We start from the raw sequence: 15867 nt of genomic DNA on the forward strand, positions 1-15867 counted from the left end.
AGTAATCTCCGCTACATAATGTGCGAGATATAGACGAGCTTATCGGATAGGTTGATAATCTAATATGTGCATCGTTATCTCGTCATCTATATCCGCTGTCATTTCTCTCTTCATAATTCTAAATAGTATATTAGACAATTATATAATACGTATTATACGTGTATTGGTATATACAGAGTGTCCCACGAAGAGGTTTAAACGTTTGTTATGCACCGAACATTTTCAAACTCTACACAATTAATAAAGTAGGGTTTAAAAATATTCTGTGAAAATTCAAACTCCCTATCAATTATAGAAACAATATGGTAACATGGTGACAGTTTTACCCTTTTGCTTCCTATAAAGAAGTACTAATGCGCATCAATGCTCCGCTCTCCAGGTAAACCGAAATCATTAAGGAATGTTGAACTTGAAACTAGTGTTCCTAAGTTTTCAGTACAGAGAATAATTAAGAGAAACATTAAATTTGTATTATTAAATTAAATTTTACAAAAGTCACCCAGTCGATAATCTTCTTGAAGATGGCCCGGACAGGAGAGTTGAATTCTGTTCTCGTATCATTGAGTTTTATGAGGTGGTTCCTAAATTGGCATACTCAAATTGTTTTTTCAGACGAGTCCACTTTCTACCGCAATGGTGTGGTAAATTTGCATCATTGTAATTATTACAACACCGGTAATCTACACATTCTTGAACAGACTCTACTCAAATCAAAAGGAATTACTGTTTGGGCAGCTGTCAGTTGTAAAGGGGTGCTATCTTACAACGTTTCAGACAGTACATTGACTGGGAATAGGTATGAACAGGTTTTAAATTAACAAGTCTTGCCTCATTTTACGGTTCCAGATATGGATCAAGCAATCTTCCAATATGTTGCTCCTCCTCATTTCGCAAGTCCTGTCAAGCGATTACTAAATGATAACCTTCATGGCCTTTGGATTGGTAGTGGAAGTGATTTTTTTAGATTGGCCACTCCGATCCCCAGATTTAACTGTGTGATTTCTTTCTATGGGGTTACTTAAAGAAACAAGTTAATACTCGTAGCTTCAATAATGGTGAGGAATTAAAACAATCAATTGAAGATAAACATCTCCGGATACGGCAGAAATTCTTTGTAAAAGCTTACGATTAAGCGCTGTTATCAGTGTGTCGCTGTGAATGGATTTCATCTAGAATAATTGTGGACTGTAATTGTAGGTTCTTTAATAGGATATGTTCTAATTTTCTAATTGAGTGCCCGAGATGAGTGATTAACAAGGGATTCTGTAGAAACTATGTAGACAACAAAAGTAACTTATTGATACAAGAGTAGCGAGTGGGGTGCCCGAGATGAGTGATTAACAAGGGATTCTGTAGAAACTATGTAGACAACAAAAGTAACTTATTGATACAAGAGTAGCGAGTGGGGTGCCCGAGATGAGTGATTAACAAGGGATTCTGTAGAAACTATGTAGACAACAAAAGTAACTTATTGATACAAGAGTAGTGAGTGGGGTGCCCGATATGAATGATTAACAAGGGATTCTGTAGAAACTATGTAGACATCAAAAGTAACTTTATAGACAGACGCTGAAAGAAACATATTGGGAATCGAGTAGTGACTGGGGTATCCGAGATAAGTCGATAAATTTTAATGAATGCATTTTAAAAATGGTTTCTTTTTCAAAAATAATGAAATTTTTTGGGCTTGTAGCAAGCACCAGCATGTGCTATGACGGTCCAGCTCCAGCAAGAATGAGTTAGACTGAAGTTTACATCTACATGAATAGCTCGTGTCGGCTCTTGTCTATATAAGGACGGGACCGAAATACTCTTGCAGCACGAACGGTAGCGTCTCAGTCAACGGTTCGTCTGTTTTGTTTGGAATTTCCTTCACAATTTCAAAAATAGAATTAGTTTCTGTTGGTAATTTATATATGAATTATGGTTTAGTCATTGGGTTACCAATGTGTGCGGTTATTAAAGCAGTCCGGCCGCCGCGCCGTTTCAGTTTTAAATTTGCCTGGAAAAGTTTTTAAGAAATTAATTAGAACAAAAGTGTAATCAGGCTAATGCCAAAAATACGTAATTATTGTATAATACGTAAGCACAGTAAGTACTTCTAAGTTTTTGTGTCTTAAAGGAGAGATAATCATTTCTAAGTTTGTTCTTCTTATGTGTCAGGTATTCAACGTTCGAGTCTCTCCAAGGAGACCTTTTTCTTGTTATTCTTTTTCTCACCATTCATTCATTAAACACGTGGATTATGTTTGTGGTTAACATGTTGGTTATATCATCCACGTTATGCAAGAGCATTACGCTATCCCAAGGAATACTAGAGGCAATATTTATAAACTTCTCATAGTCAAAATCACAAAAAGTTCTATATGAAATAAACCTGGCCTTTGGCTTATGTTTATCAAAAGGCACATCACGAGCATGTGGTCGGTGATGCGTCTCCCACAGCGATTTAAGGCCGGTATCGACAGTGCGAGGCTGCTCGCGGCGAATGCCTCGTGGCGGATGCTCGGCTTTGCCTCGGACTGTGGATACCGGGGTTGCTCGCTATGAGGCGTTCGCGTCACACAATGTGAGGCGAGCCGTGTGCTTGTACGAGCTCCTCACGTGTGAGATTTAATGGGGTGATCAACCGAGGCGGAGAGAAAGAGTGGGGATGGAGGGGCCCCTCCTGCCAACTACAGATAGCCCGTGTGAGGAGCTCGTGTCAGTTTTGGATCCATCAGTATAAACATAAACATAACCTAAATGTGATAGTGACATTTTTTCTAACCACAATTGTTTTAGAGTTTCTTTACTCGTATTCTTTTTACTTACTTCTAAATTGGAATTAATTATATTAATATAGAACTTTCTTTATAACTCCAAAGACACTTTACACGAACATATCTGCAAAACATAGAAATTATATCGAATTAATTATATTAATATTGAACTTTCTTTATAACTCCAAAGACACTTTACAAAATGTGAGATGTTGCACAACGAATAAAATGTCATAATCTTTTTGTGCTATTGGAATATATTCAAATTAATAGGGCAAAAGCAACATATTATAATGTGGAGTCCTTAATTGGTAGTAAATAAATTAATAATTACACTACAAAATCTGTAATAAGAGTTATGTAATAGCTGTAATAAACTAAGGGTATTAAAAAAGATTAAAAAAGAAACTTGCGAGTAAATATTCAACCAAAAACATAATAATAGAAATATGACAAAACCAATGACAACTACCTGACTTAAATACCTAACATAGCACGTGACATCATTAATAAATACAAAATTTTGCTAATTATATTATATTATTGTAACTGACAAATTCAGTTTAAGATCATATATGAGTATATTTTTGGTTTACAATTTTAAACATTTATATTTATGTAAGAAATATTACACTTATAGGGCCTATTACAGAAATTTTATGTTATACGGATGATGAAAATAATTTAGTCCTACTGATCTCTAATGCTACGAATATAAAGATTTATGATACAATTACAATTACACAAATTTATTGAAGACTCATTAATTCGGATATAAAACGACTCATTAATTCGTAAGATAATAGAAATCAGAACCGTTCCGAACTGAGGTCGCTATTAGCCGCATGTACAGAGTTTGTCAGGAATTTTCGGGATTTATCGGTACTGCTCGGCTCTGTCCCCACTCTTTCTCTCCGCCTCGGTTGATCACCCCATGAAATCTCACACGTGAGGAGCTCGTGTGTGCTTGTCGGTTTTAGAGCAGTGCTCAAAGGTGCCTCGCTCCGAGCTGTGCGTCAAGTGGATACCTGCGCTGTCTGCCTCGCACCATACAAGACAATTCTGCACTGCAAACCAATAAACCTCCACAACGAAAATGTCATCATGGTATGATCAGACAATTAGTGGAGTGTTATGAAACCAAACGTTTACTGTGGGACTCGAAACACCTTGAATATTATAATAAAAACAATAGAGAAGACTTGTGGCGCGAAATATCGCAGTCAATAATAACCGATTTCGATAAATTTTATGATCCACCAACGGGATTTACGTCGCTTTTCTGTTGTTTTTTTCCTAATAATCGTCGCCATCACAACAAAAGCAGCGACAGCAACTTGCGCATTTCTAGAAAAAAAACATATTGTTCCAACTGTCTTCACTATGAATGCGGGTGGTTCGCGTGCTCGCAGTGAGCGTTCGTGGTTACAAACTAGCTGCTAGCTGAAGAGCTCACCCTGAGGCAGATGGCACGAGGCATTCGCAGCGAGCAGCCTCGCACTGTCGATACCGGCCTTTATGATATTGGAAGTATCAACGGTAATAATGTCTAACAGAGAGGACGAGCTCTCAGTGATGCGTGTTGGCTCTTGTTTGATCTTTGAAAAGCCCAAGGACTGAAGAATTTTCTCAAAGTATTTCACATCTGCCTTTTTTGGGTCTAAAAGATTGACATTTAAATCACCCAGCAAAATCACTGCATCGACATTTGACGACTCGTCAATGAACAGAGCGTGGATCAAGGAACTTAAGCTGGAATACAAAACATCAGGTGGTCTGTAAGCAATGCAGACGAGCAGCTTCAAACCTAAGATTGGCAATGCCGCTGATGTACTCGATACGATCATCAACACTGAGGAGATAAATACGAGTAAATTTAATCTCGCTATTTATATAAAGAACGACACCACCGCCACCCTTTCCAAGCTCAATGGGTCTGTCACAACGATGAAGTGAATAAGAATGCACATCGAAAATATGAGAGGGAGTCTCTGGAGTGAGCCATGATTCTGTAATTCCTATTACGTCAAACTGGAAATCACTTATCACCGAACACAATTTCTCAAAACCTGTATTCAGCGATTTTATATTTACATGTGCTACCCTACAACTGCCGGCAGCTCGTCCGTGTCGTTTCCCGACTGGTTATTACTTGAAGAACACAATACTGAATCATTTAAATGCGTCAACTGATGACTGGGATCCACAATAGACGACCGATTACTGAGACACTCAACATTCTGCTCGGCAGGTAACTAAAGACTGGGACACACAACATTTTTCTTAGCTGAAAACTGAAGACTGGGATACATATTATTTTTCTCAGCTGACAACTGAAGACTGGGACATACATTGGATACAGCAGCCAAGGCTTCATGAATCACTCTTACTGAAAGTAAAATGAGGTTTTCAAAACACTCATTACCCCTTTTATTCAGGTGTGTTCCATCAAACTTCGTATCACATCAGAGGCATTAAAAAACTCTACATTAAAATTATTGCACATCAACATCAATTAATTGATCATTGTAATAGAACAGAGCTCTCTGACTAATATCCTTTCTTGTGAGAATACTATTTACAATTATAACAGAATTTGGAAAAGTATGTTTTGCCTTACTCAAGAGATCAGCCATTGAATGCAGCACCTCACGCTTACCCCAGCCACCGTTATACCCAGGACCTCCATTGTAGCCACGGACAAGATCGTTAGTACCAACCAAGAGATATATTATTTCAGGTTGTACAGACTTGTATTTACCGAGCTTATCCTTGATGTGACTAATTCTTGCCCCTGGATTTATATCCACGATAGCCCCGACGAGAGTCTCCGATCAACAACACGTTGGACATTGAGATTGCCTGTACTTGGAAACATTTCCTCTTACATTTGAGGTCAGAACACTGCTGTGAGAAAAAGTTTCCGTAATTGCCCTTGAATAACTATGATTCTGTAGAAACTATGTCGACAACAAAAGTAACTTCTTGATAAAAGAGTAGTGAGTGATATATTTACAGATTGTCTAGGTTTCTTTGCCTGGAGTTTAAGTGCCTTCGTTTGCCATGTTCCTGATGAATTGCAGATTACAGATGTATTATTTACACTATTATTTACCGACTCAAGAACACGAAACCGATTTGTACATCTCACTGTTTTGTAGAGGATACTTAGTTACCTTTGCCCTTATATTTGACTTTTTTACAAGTTTCAGAATGATTCTCTGATGCCGCATCACATTTAACATATTGGCTTTATACCAGTTATCGGCTTGATTTAAAATAATTTTAAAATCATAAAAAATTAAATCTAATGAAGGTTGAGTTGTAAAAAAGTAACGTCATCAGCAAACATAACCGATCTTAAATTGACATTGACATCTAAGACTAAAAACAAAAGTGGGCCCAGAACGGACCCCTGTGGTACCCTACGACAAACCTCAGCATAATTAGAATATGTATTATTGCTGAATACCGTTTGAAAACGATTACAGGAATAGGAATTAAAAAAAGGGATTTTCAATACCAATTATTCCATAATTTCATTCTTCTTGGGGTTGCTGAAGATTCTTCAGATGAGGATGACGTGGGTAAATTAACCTAATTCTCACTTAGCTGACATTGGGGAAGTAGTTTTGGCTGATGGTACAAGAATTGGGGCTGAAGATGGTGAAGAACAAGGTAGGCCTACGCTTACTGAACCAAACTATTCAGAATTTACCAGTAAGACACCGACTGAACTTATTGAATATTATTGTTCTGATGAAATGATTGAAATATTACTCTATTGAAGTATGCAATGCAAACGTTAATTTTCTCTACTAAATAAAGTTTATTATCATAGAAGTAATATGAACTTGTATAAACCTAATCCGTGTCGTAGAGGCGTCTCGAGATAGTAACTTAGTGTCCCAATCCGCCACCCCTCCACTCCCTCCATTCTATCACTCCTCGTAATACCTGTTACTAGGTAACACAGACAGTCAGATAAGCAGAGAAAATATAGAGGAGAAATTTGGCCAGACCCTTTATGGACAAAAATGTATAGGATTTTTGCCACCTCCATGAGTATTTGAGTATTCAGCCAATTCCTAAAGAGGGACATGCACTATCAACAAACTCCATGATTTCTATGTAAATATGAAGTTCCATGTAGTCGTGTACCAAATTCAACTTAATCTTGCTAACATAGAAATGAAACTTCTTGCATAATTAACTCTATAGCTCATTTTGGTTTCTAGATATTCTGTGAAAGACACACTGAAGAAGAATTTTGATATCCCACTGAGTAGTAGTAACATTGGCTTAATAATGAAGTGTATTACTAACTTGTTCTCGAAATATTCTGTGGAAGACAGACTGAAGAAGAATTTTGATATCCCACTGAGTAGTAGTAACATTGGCTTAATAATGAAGTGTATTACTAACTTGTTCTCGAAATATTCTGTGAAAGACACACTGAAGAAGAGGTTTGATATCCCACTGAGTAGTAGTAACATTGGCTCAATAATGAAGTGTATTACTAACTTGTTCTCGAAATATTCTGTGAAAGACACACTGAAGAAGAATTTTGATATCCAACTGAGTAGTAGTAACATTGGCTTTATAATGAAGTGTATTACTAACTTGTTCTCGATATATTCTGTGGAAGACAGACTGAAGAAGAATTTTGATATCCCACTGAGTAGTAGTAACATTGGCTTTATAATGAAGTGTATTACTAACTTGTTCTCGAAATATTCTGTGAAAGACACACTGAAGAAGAATTTTGATATCCCACTGAGTAGTAGTAACATTAGCTTAATAATGAAGTGTATTACTAATTTGTACTAAATTCTGTGGAAAACAGACAGATGAAAATTGTGCCATCCTTTTGAGTAGCAGCAAAACTAGCAATCTCAAGTGTACAACCCAATTTGTTCTTGTGATATCTTGCAAAATATTAAGCCTCCCGGCGCTTAGTAAAAACAAAGGAAGGATATGCACTATTACCAAACTCTATGTTGCCGTTATAAGATTGAAGCTTCCTGCAAAATTTAGAATTTATAACTCAATTTTTTTGATAGACAGAAAACATGTTTTTCCAGATATCTAGTGGATTCGCTAATGTGTGACCGATTATTGACAGTCTGCTCCGGGAATACTTCCGAATTGTGTTCTAGCTCTAACTATCACTAAGCTTAACACAAGCAAATAAATTAACCAATCTCATAATGATTAATGTCATATTAGAATTGACGTCTAATTATTTGTAAAGAATTCTACGGGATTGGCAAAGGAGCGAGCTTGGCCACTAATTTGCGTTATCGGTGTGACTGGAGTATTATTACGCCTCAAAGTCATTGGAAGGAAGTAACTAACATATCTTAAAACCAAAAATTCAGAAAATGTTTATTTCTGAGTAAATTATTAGTAATTATATCAATATGAGAATGCCCAGACTATTTCTTTCTTTGGTCTGCGAGAATATGTTTATGAATACTTGCACTCACAGGCATAGATGATTAAAAGTATTACTTAAACGCTTTTAAAAGGATTTTAAAATGTTTGTTTTTTTAATTCGGTCACCACCCTGACAGTGGAGATAACAGGCAAATTGGTAGGTCATATTCGTTGGAATGATCTTGTGGTTAGAGTATCATTTATAATATTAATGTTAAATTTTTAATTCAGACACTACCCTGACAGTGGAGATAATAGGCGAATCGGTAGGTCATATTCGTTGGAATGGTTTTGTGGTTAGAGTATCATTTATAATATTAATGTTAATTTTTTAATTCAGACACTACCCTGACAGTGGAGATAACAGGCGAATCGGTAGTTCATATTCGTTGGAATGGTCTTGGAGATAACAGGCGAATCGGTAGGTCATATTCGTTGGAATGGTTTTGTGGTTAGAGTATCATTTATAATATTAATGTTAAATTTTTAATTCAGACACTACCCTGACAGTGGAGATAACAGGCGAATCGGTAGTTCATATTCGTTGGAATGGTCTTGTGGTTAGAGTATCATTTATAATATTATTTTTTTAATTCAGACACTACCCTGACAGTGGAGATAACAGGCGAATCGGTAGGTCATGCTCGTTGGAATGGTCTTGTGGTTAGAGTATCATTTATAATATTAATGTTAAATTGTTAATTCAGACACTACCCTGACAGTGGAGATAACAAGCGAATCGGTAGGTCATATTCGTTGGAATGGTTTTGTGGTTAGAGTATCATTTATAATATTAATGTTAATTTTTTAATTCAGACACTACCCTCACAGTGGAGATAACAAGCGAATCGGAAGGTCATGCTCGTTGGAATGGTCTTGTGGTTAGAGTATCATTTATAATATTAATGTTAAATGTTTAATTCAGACACTACCCTGACAGTGGAGATAATAGGCGAATCGGTAGGTCATATTCGTTGGAATGGTTTTGTGGTTAGAGTATCATTTATAATATTAATGTTAATTTTTTAATTCAGACACTACCCTGACAGTGGAGATAACAGGCGAATCGGTAGGTCATATTCGTTGGAATGGTCTTGTGGTTAGAGTATCATTTATAATATTAATGTTAAATTTTTAATTCAGACACTACCCTGACAGTGGAGATAACAGGCGAATCGGTAGGTCATATTCGTTGGAATGGTCTTGTGGTTAGAGTATCATTTATAATATTAATGTTAAATTTTTAATTCAGACACTACCCTGACAGTGGAGATAACAGGCGAATCGGTAGGTCATATTCGTTGGAATGGTCTTGTGGTTAGAGTATCATTTATAATATTAATGTTAATTTTTTTTAATTCAGACACTACCCTGACAGTGGAGATAACAGGCGAATCGGTAGTTCATATTCGTTGGAATGGTCTTGTGGTTAGAGTATCATTTATAATATTAATATGTTAAATTTTTTTAATTCAGACACTACCCCTGACAGTGGAGATAACAGGCGCGAATCGGTAGGTCATATTCGTTGGAATGGTCTTGTGTGGTTAGAGTATCATTTATAATATTAATGTTAAATTTTTTTAATTCAGACACTACCCTGACAGTGGAGATAACAGGCGAATCGGTAGGTCATATTCGTTGGAATGGTCTTGTGGTTAGAGTATCATTTATAATATTAATGTTAAATTTTTTAATTCAGACACTACCCTGACAGTGGAGATAACAGGCGAATCGGTAGGTCATATTCGTTGGAATGGTCTTGTGGTTAGAGTATCAGAATTCAGTCTGATCGGTAGTTGGTTGATCGTTGGAATGGTCTTGTGGTTAGAGTATCATTTATAATATTAATGTTAAATTTTTTAATTCAGACACTACCCTGACAGTGGAGATTAACAGGCGAATCGGTAGGTCATATTCGTTGGAATGGTCTTGTGGTTAGAGTATCATTTATAATATTAATGTTAAATTTTTAATTCAGACACTACCCTGACAGTGGAGATAACAGGCGAATCGGTAGGTCATATTCGTTGGAATGGTCTTGTGGTTAGAGTATCATTTATAATATTAATGTTAAATTTTTAATTCAGACACTACCCTGACAGTGGAGATAACAGGCGAATCGGTAGGTCATATTCGTTGGAATGGTCTTGTGGTTAGAGTATCATTTATAATATTAATGTTAATTTTTAATTCAGACACTACCCTGACAGTGGAGATAACAAGGCGAATCGGTAGGTCATATGCTCGTTGGAATGGTCTTGTGGTTAGAGTATCATTTATAATATTAATGTTAAATTTTTAATTCAGACACTACCCTGACAGTGGAGATAACAGGCGAATCGGTAGGTCATATTCGTTGGAATGGTTTTGTGGTTAGAGTATCATTTATAATATTAATGTTAATTTTTTAATTCAGACACTACCCTGACAGTGGAGATTACAGGCGAATCGGTAGGTCATATTCGTTGGAATGGTCTTGTGGTTAGAGTATCATTTATAATATTAATGTTAAATTTTTAATTCAGACACTACCCTGACAGTGGAGATAACAGGCGAATCGGTAGTTCATATTCGTTGGAATGGTCTTGGAGTAATTCAGGCGAGATCAGGCGAATCGGTAGGTCATATTCGTTGGAATGGTTTTGTGGTTAGAGTATCATTTATAATATTAATGTTAAATTTTTAATTCAGACACTACCCTGACAGTGGAGATAACAGGCGAATCGGTAGTTCATATTCGTTGGAATGGTCTTGTGGTTAGAGTATCATTTATAATATTAATGTTAAATTGTTAATTCAGACACTACCCTGACAGTGGAGATAACAAGCGAATCGGTAGGTCATATTCGTTGGAATGGTTTTGTGGTTAGAGTATCATTTATAATATTAATGTTAATTTTTTAATTCAGACACTACCCTGACAGTGGAGATAACAGGCGAATCGGTAGGTCATGCTCGTTGGAATGGTCTTGTGGTTAGAGTATCATTTATAATATTAATGTTAAATGTTTAATTCAGACACTACCCTGACAGTGGAGATAATAGGCGAATCGGTAGGTCATATTCGTTGGAATGGTTTTGTGGTTAGAGTATCATTTATAATATTAATGTTAATTTTTTAATTCAGACACTACCCTGACAGTGGAGATAACAGGCGAATCGGTAGGTCATATTCGTTGGAATGGTCTTGTGGTTAGAGTATCATTTATAATATTAATGTTAATTTTTTTAATTCAGACACTACCCTGACAGTGGAGATAACAGGCGAATCGGTAGGTCATATTCGTTGGAATGGTCTTGTGGTTAGAGTATCATTTATAATATTAATGTTAAATTTTTAATTCAGACACTACCCTGACAGTGGAGATAACAGGCGAATCGGTAGTTCATATTCGTTGGAATGGTCTTGTGGTTAGAGTATCATTTATAATATTAATGTTAATTTTTTAATTCAGACACTACCCTGACAGTGGAGATAACAGGCGAATCGGTAGGTCATGCTCGTTGGAATGGTCTTGTGGTTAGAGTATCATTTATAATATTAATGTTAAATTGTTAATTCAGACACTACCCTGACAGTGGAGATAACAAGCGAATCGGTAGGTCATATTCGTTGGAATGGTTTTGTGGTTAGAGTATCATTTATAATATTAATGTTAATTTTTTAATTCAGACACTACCCTGACAGTGGAGATAACAAGCGAATCGGTAGGTCATGCTCGTTGGAATGGTCTTGTGGTTAGAGTATCATTTATAATATTAATGTTAAATGTTTAATTCAGACACTACCCTGACAGTGGAGATAACAGGCGAATCGGTAGGTCATATTCGTTGGAATGGTTTTGTGGTTAGAGTATCATTTATAATATTAATGTTAATTTTTTAATTCAGACACTACCCTGACAGTGGAGATAACAGGCGAATCGGTAGGTCATATTCGTTGGAATGGTCTTGTGGTTAGAGTATCATTTATAATATTAATGTTAAATTTTTTAATTCAGACACTACCCTGACAGTGGAGATAACAGGCGAATCGGTAGGTCATATTCGTTGGAATGGTCTTGTGGTTAGAGTATCATTTATAATATTAATGTTAAATTTTTAATTCAGACACTACCCTGACAGTGGAGATAACAGGCGAATCGGTAGTTCATATTCGTTGGAATGGTCTTGTGGTTAGAGTATCATTTATAATATTAATGTTAAATTTTTAATTCAGACACTACCCTGACAGTGGAGGTAACAGGCGAATCGGTAGGTCATATTCGTTGGAATGGTCTTGTGGTTAGAGTATCATTTATAATATTAATGTTAATTTTTTTAATTCAGACACTACCCTGACAGTCATGCTCGTTGGAATGGTCTTGTGGTTAGAGTATCATTTATAATATTAATGTCAAATTTTTAATTCAGACACTACCCTGACAGTGGAGATAACAGGCGAATCGGTAGTTCATATTCGTTGGAATGGTCTTGGAGATAACAGGCGAATCGGTAGGTCATATTCGTTGGAATGGTTTTGTGGTTAGAGTATCATTTATAATATTAATGTTAAATTGTTAATTCAGACACTACCCTGACAGTGGAGATAACAGGCGAATCGTTAGTTCATATTCGTTGGAATGGTCTTGTGGTTAGAGTATCATTGATAATATTAATGTTAAATTTTTAATTCAGACACTACCCTGACAGTGGAGGTAACAGGCGAATCGGTAGGTCATATTCGTTGGAATGGTCGTGTGGTTAGAGTATCATTTATAATATTAATGTTAATTTTTTTAATTCAGACACTACCCTGACAGTCATGCTCGTTGGAATGGTCTTGTGGTTAGAGTATCATTTATAATATTAATGTTAAATTTTTAATTCAGACACTACCCTGACAGTGGAGATAACAGGCGAATCGGTAGTTCATATTCGTTGGAATGGTCTTGGAGATAACAGGCGAATCGGTAGGTCATATTCGTTGGAATGGTTTTGTGGTTAGAGTATCATTTATAATAGTAATGTTAAATTTTTAATTCAGACACTACCCTGACAGTGGAGATAACAGGCGAATCGGTAGGTCATATTCGTTGGAATGGTCTTGTGGTTAGAGTATCATTTATAATATTAATGTTAATTTTTTTAATTCAGACACTACCCTGACAGTCATGCTCGTTGGAATGGTCTTGTGGTTAGAGTATCATTTATAATATTAATTTTTTAATTCAGACACTACCCTGACAGTGGAGATAACAGGCGAATCTAACCACAAGAGTATCATTTATAATATTAATGTTAGTTCTTTTTTTGTTTAATTTTAAATTGTTAAAATGCTCAATTGCAGAAGTACTTGATTAGGGAAATGCCCAAGTCACTTCTAGTTCCCAAAGAAGACTTGTTGATTGCTGTACCGAAGTAATATTGTTTGACACTATAAAAGTCAAATGTTCAGATTAACAAATTTTGAAAGAAAACCACGGAAAGAGAACGTTTCGTCACTAATCCAAATCAACACCATAAAACATACCCATTCCGTATATAGGGCAGCAGGGTTTCAGAGGGCATTAGTAAAGAGAACAGATTCTATTTTTAATTTTTACGTATTTGTGGCAAACAAAGTAAGGTCGAAGAGGATAACAACGCTTGAACTGTTCACGTAGAAAGGCTCATCCAAGTATATCAATAACCAAACCACTGCCGGCCGGACAGAGCCTAAATTGTCGCCGGAAACGGAGGTGGCAAGTCTCGCCGGAAGCTGTCAGATAGCCCGCCGGCATATCAACAACCACTGTCTCTATCTTATACGTACATCTCTGCCCTGCTGCTCACTCTAAGCTACAAATACAGTGTGGCTTGTTACAGCAATTATTACCTATTGCCAGGAGAAAGTTTCTCTATTTTATAGATCTCTGCCCTGCTGCTCACGCTAAGCTACAAATACAGTGTGGCTTGTTAACTGTTTCTATATTGGCGACTATCGTTTTATTACAATCGCGAATGTCCTGGCAAATAGGACCTTCCACTATTGTGATCATCTGGCTGTGTAGACCAACAAGTCACATGATACTTCAAATACAATTGAATTATTTCCGATCATTATAACAGCATCTTTAGTAGTGTTATCTTAATTTACACACAATAATATGGAGAATGTATATCATTGGGAAAGGTAGAATACGTGCACGAAAGTAACATAGTCGTGGTAGATATATAAGGAAGTCATTTGGTTGAATCATTATAAAGAAACTAAATCTATTCAAAGTGATTTTTGTTCGAATTCTGGCTGTTTTTATAAATTTTAATTGTAGAGAATTTTAATGATAAGATTAATCATCCAGTTTTCACAAAGTCTCTTCAAAACGAAATAAACAAAGTGCAATGGCGTTAAATGAGATAAGACGCCTTATGATTGATTTTACGTGATTAGTGTTATCCATAATACTTTTCAACAGATAAATATTCAATAATTCTTGTTTGTCGGGCAAATGTAAGGTAGATCACGTACAAGGTATCCTGGGCGCACCTTAATTCGCCTACACCTGCCATCCATACCCACGGCACTCGGCCCACATACACATGCGCCAGACATGAGCCGCTCCTACCTTGGCCTCAGTCGGCTCGAATAATCTGGGCATATTAGGTAATGAAATACACAATTATCTTACATTGTGGCGAACGCCATGAGGCTTGTACCGCCGCTGTTTCGTTCATAATTCTACGGTTATAGGGGCTTTAACTGCAAATGGAACTAACTAACGGTACACACTGACGTCCTGAGTTTTCATTTTCCGAGTTTGGCCCCTAGTCGTCTCTACAAAGTTGTAAGTATCGTTGGACAGGTAGGATGTATTCGATGTGCAAGCACTGACGTCCTGAGTTTTCATTTTCCGAGTTTGGCCCCGCCCCTAGTCGACTCTACAAAGTTGTAAGTCTCGTTGGACAGGTCGGATGTATTCGATGTGCAAACACTGACGTCCTGAGTTACAGCAATTATTACCTATTGGCAGGAGAAAGTTTCTCTATATTATAGATCTCTGCCCTGTGGCTCCGCTAAGCTACAAATACAGTGTGGCTTGTTACAGCAATTATTACCTATTGCCAGGAGAAAGTTTCTCTATATTATAGATCTCTGCCCTGTGGCTCCGCTAAGAAACAAATACAGAGTGGGTTGTTACAGCAATTATTACCTATTGGCAGGAGAAAGTTTCTCTATATTATAGATCTCTGCCCTGTGGCTCCGCTAAGCTACAAATACAGTGTGGCTTGTTACAGCAATTATTACCTATTGGCAGGAGAAAGTTTCTCTATATTATAGATCTCTGCCCTGTGGCTCCGCTAAGCTACAAATACAGTGTGGCTTGTTACAGCAATTATTACCTATTGGCAGGAGAAAGTTTCTGTATATTATAGATCTCTGCCCTGTGGCTCCGCTAAGCTACAAATACAGTGTGGCTTGTTACAGCAATTATTACCTATTGGCAGGAGAAAGTTTCTCTATATTATAGATCTCTGCCCTGTGGCTCCGCTAAGCTACAAATACAGTGTGGCTTGTTACAGCAATTATTACCTATTGGCAGGAGAAAGTTTCTCTATATTATAGATCTCTGCCCTGTGGCTCCGCTAAGCTACAAATACAGTGGCTTGTTACAACATTTATTACCTATTGCCAGGAGAAAGT

General features: G+C 36.6%; 1 protein-coding gene across 2 annotated transcripts in view; it reads left to right on the forward strand.

Moving 5' to 3' along the window:
- LOC124360933 (amyloid beta A4 precursor protein-binding family B member 1-interacting protein-like) overlaps positions 1-15867 on the forward strand; it is a 152155-nt gene that overhangs the window by 74565 nt on the left and 61723 nt on the right. The gene's annotated exons all lie outside the window — the stretch shown is intronic.

Source organism: Homalodisca vitripennis, chromosome 4 (assembly GCF_021130785.1).
Source record: "Homalodisca vitripennis isolate AUS2020 chromosome 4, UT_GWSS_2.1, whole genome shotgun sequence".
NCBI classification, from domain to species: domain Eukaryota; kingdom Metazoa; phylum Arthropoda; class Insecta; order Hemiptera; family Cicadellidae; genus Homalodisca; species Homalodisca vitripennis.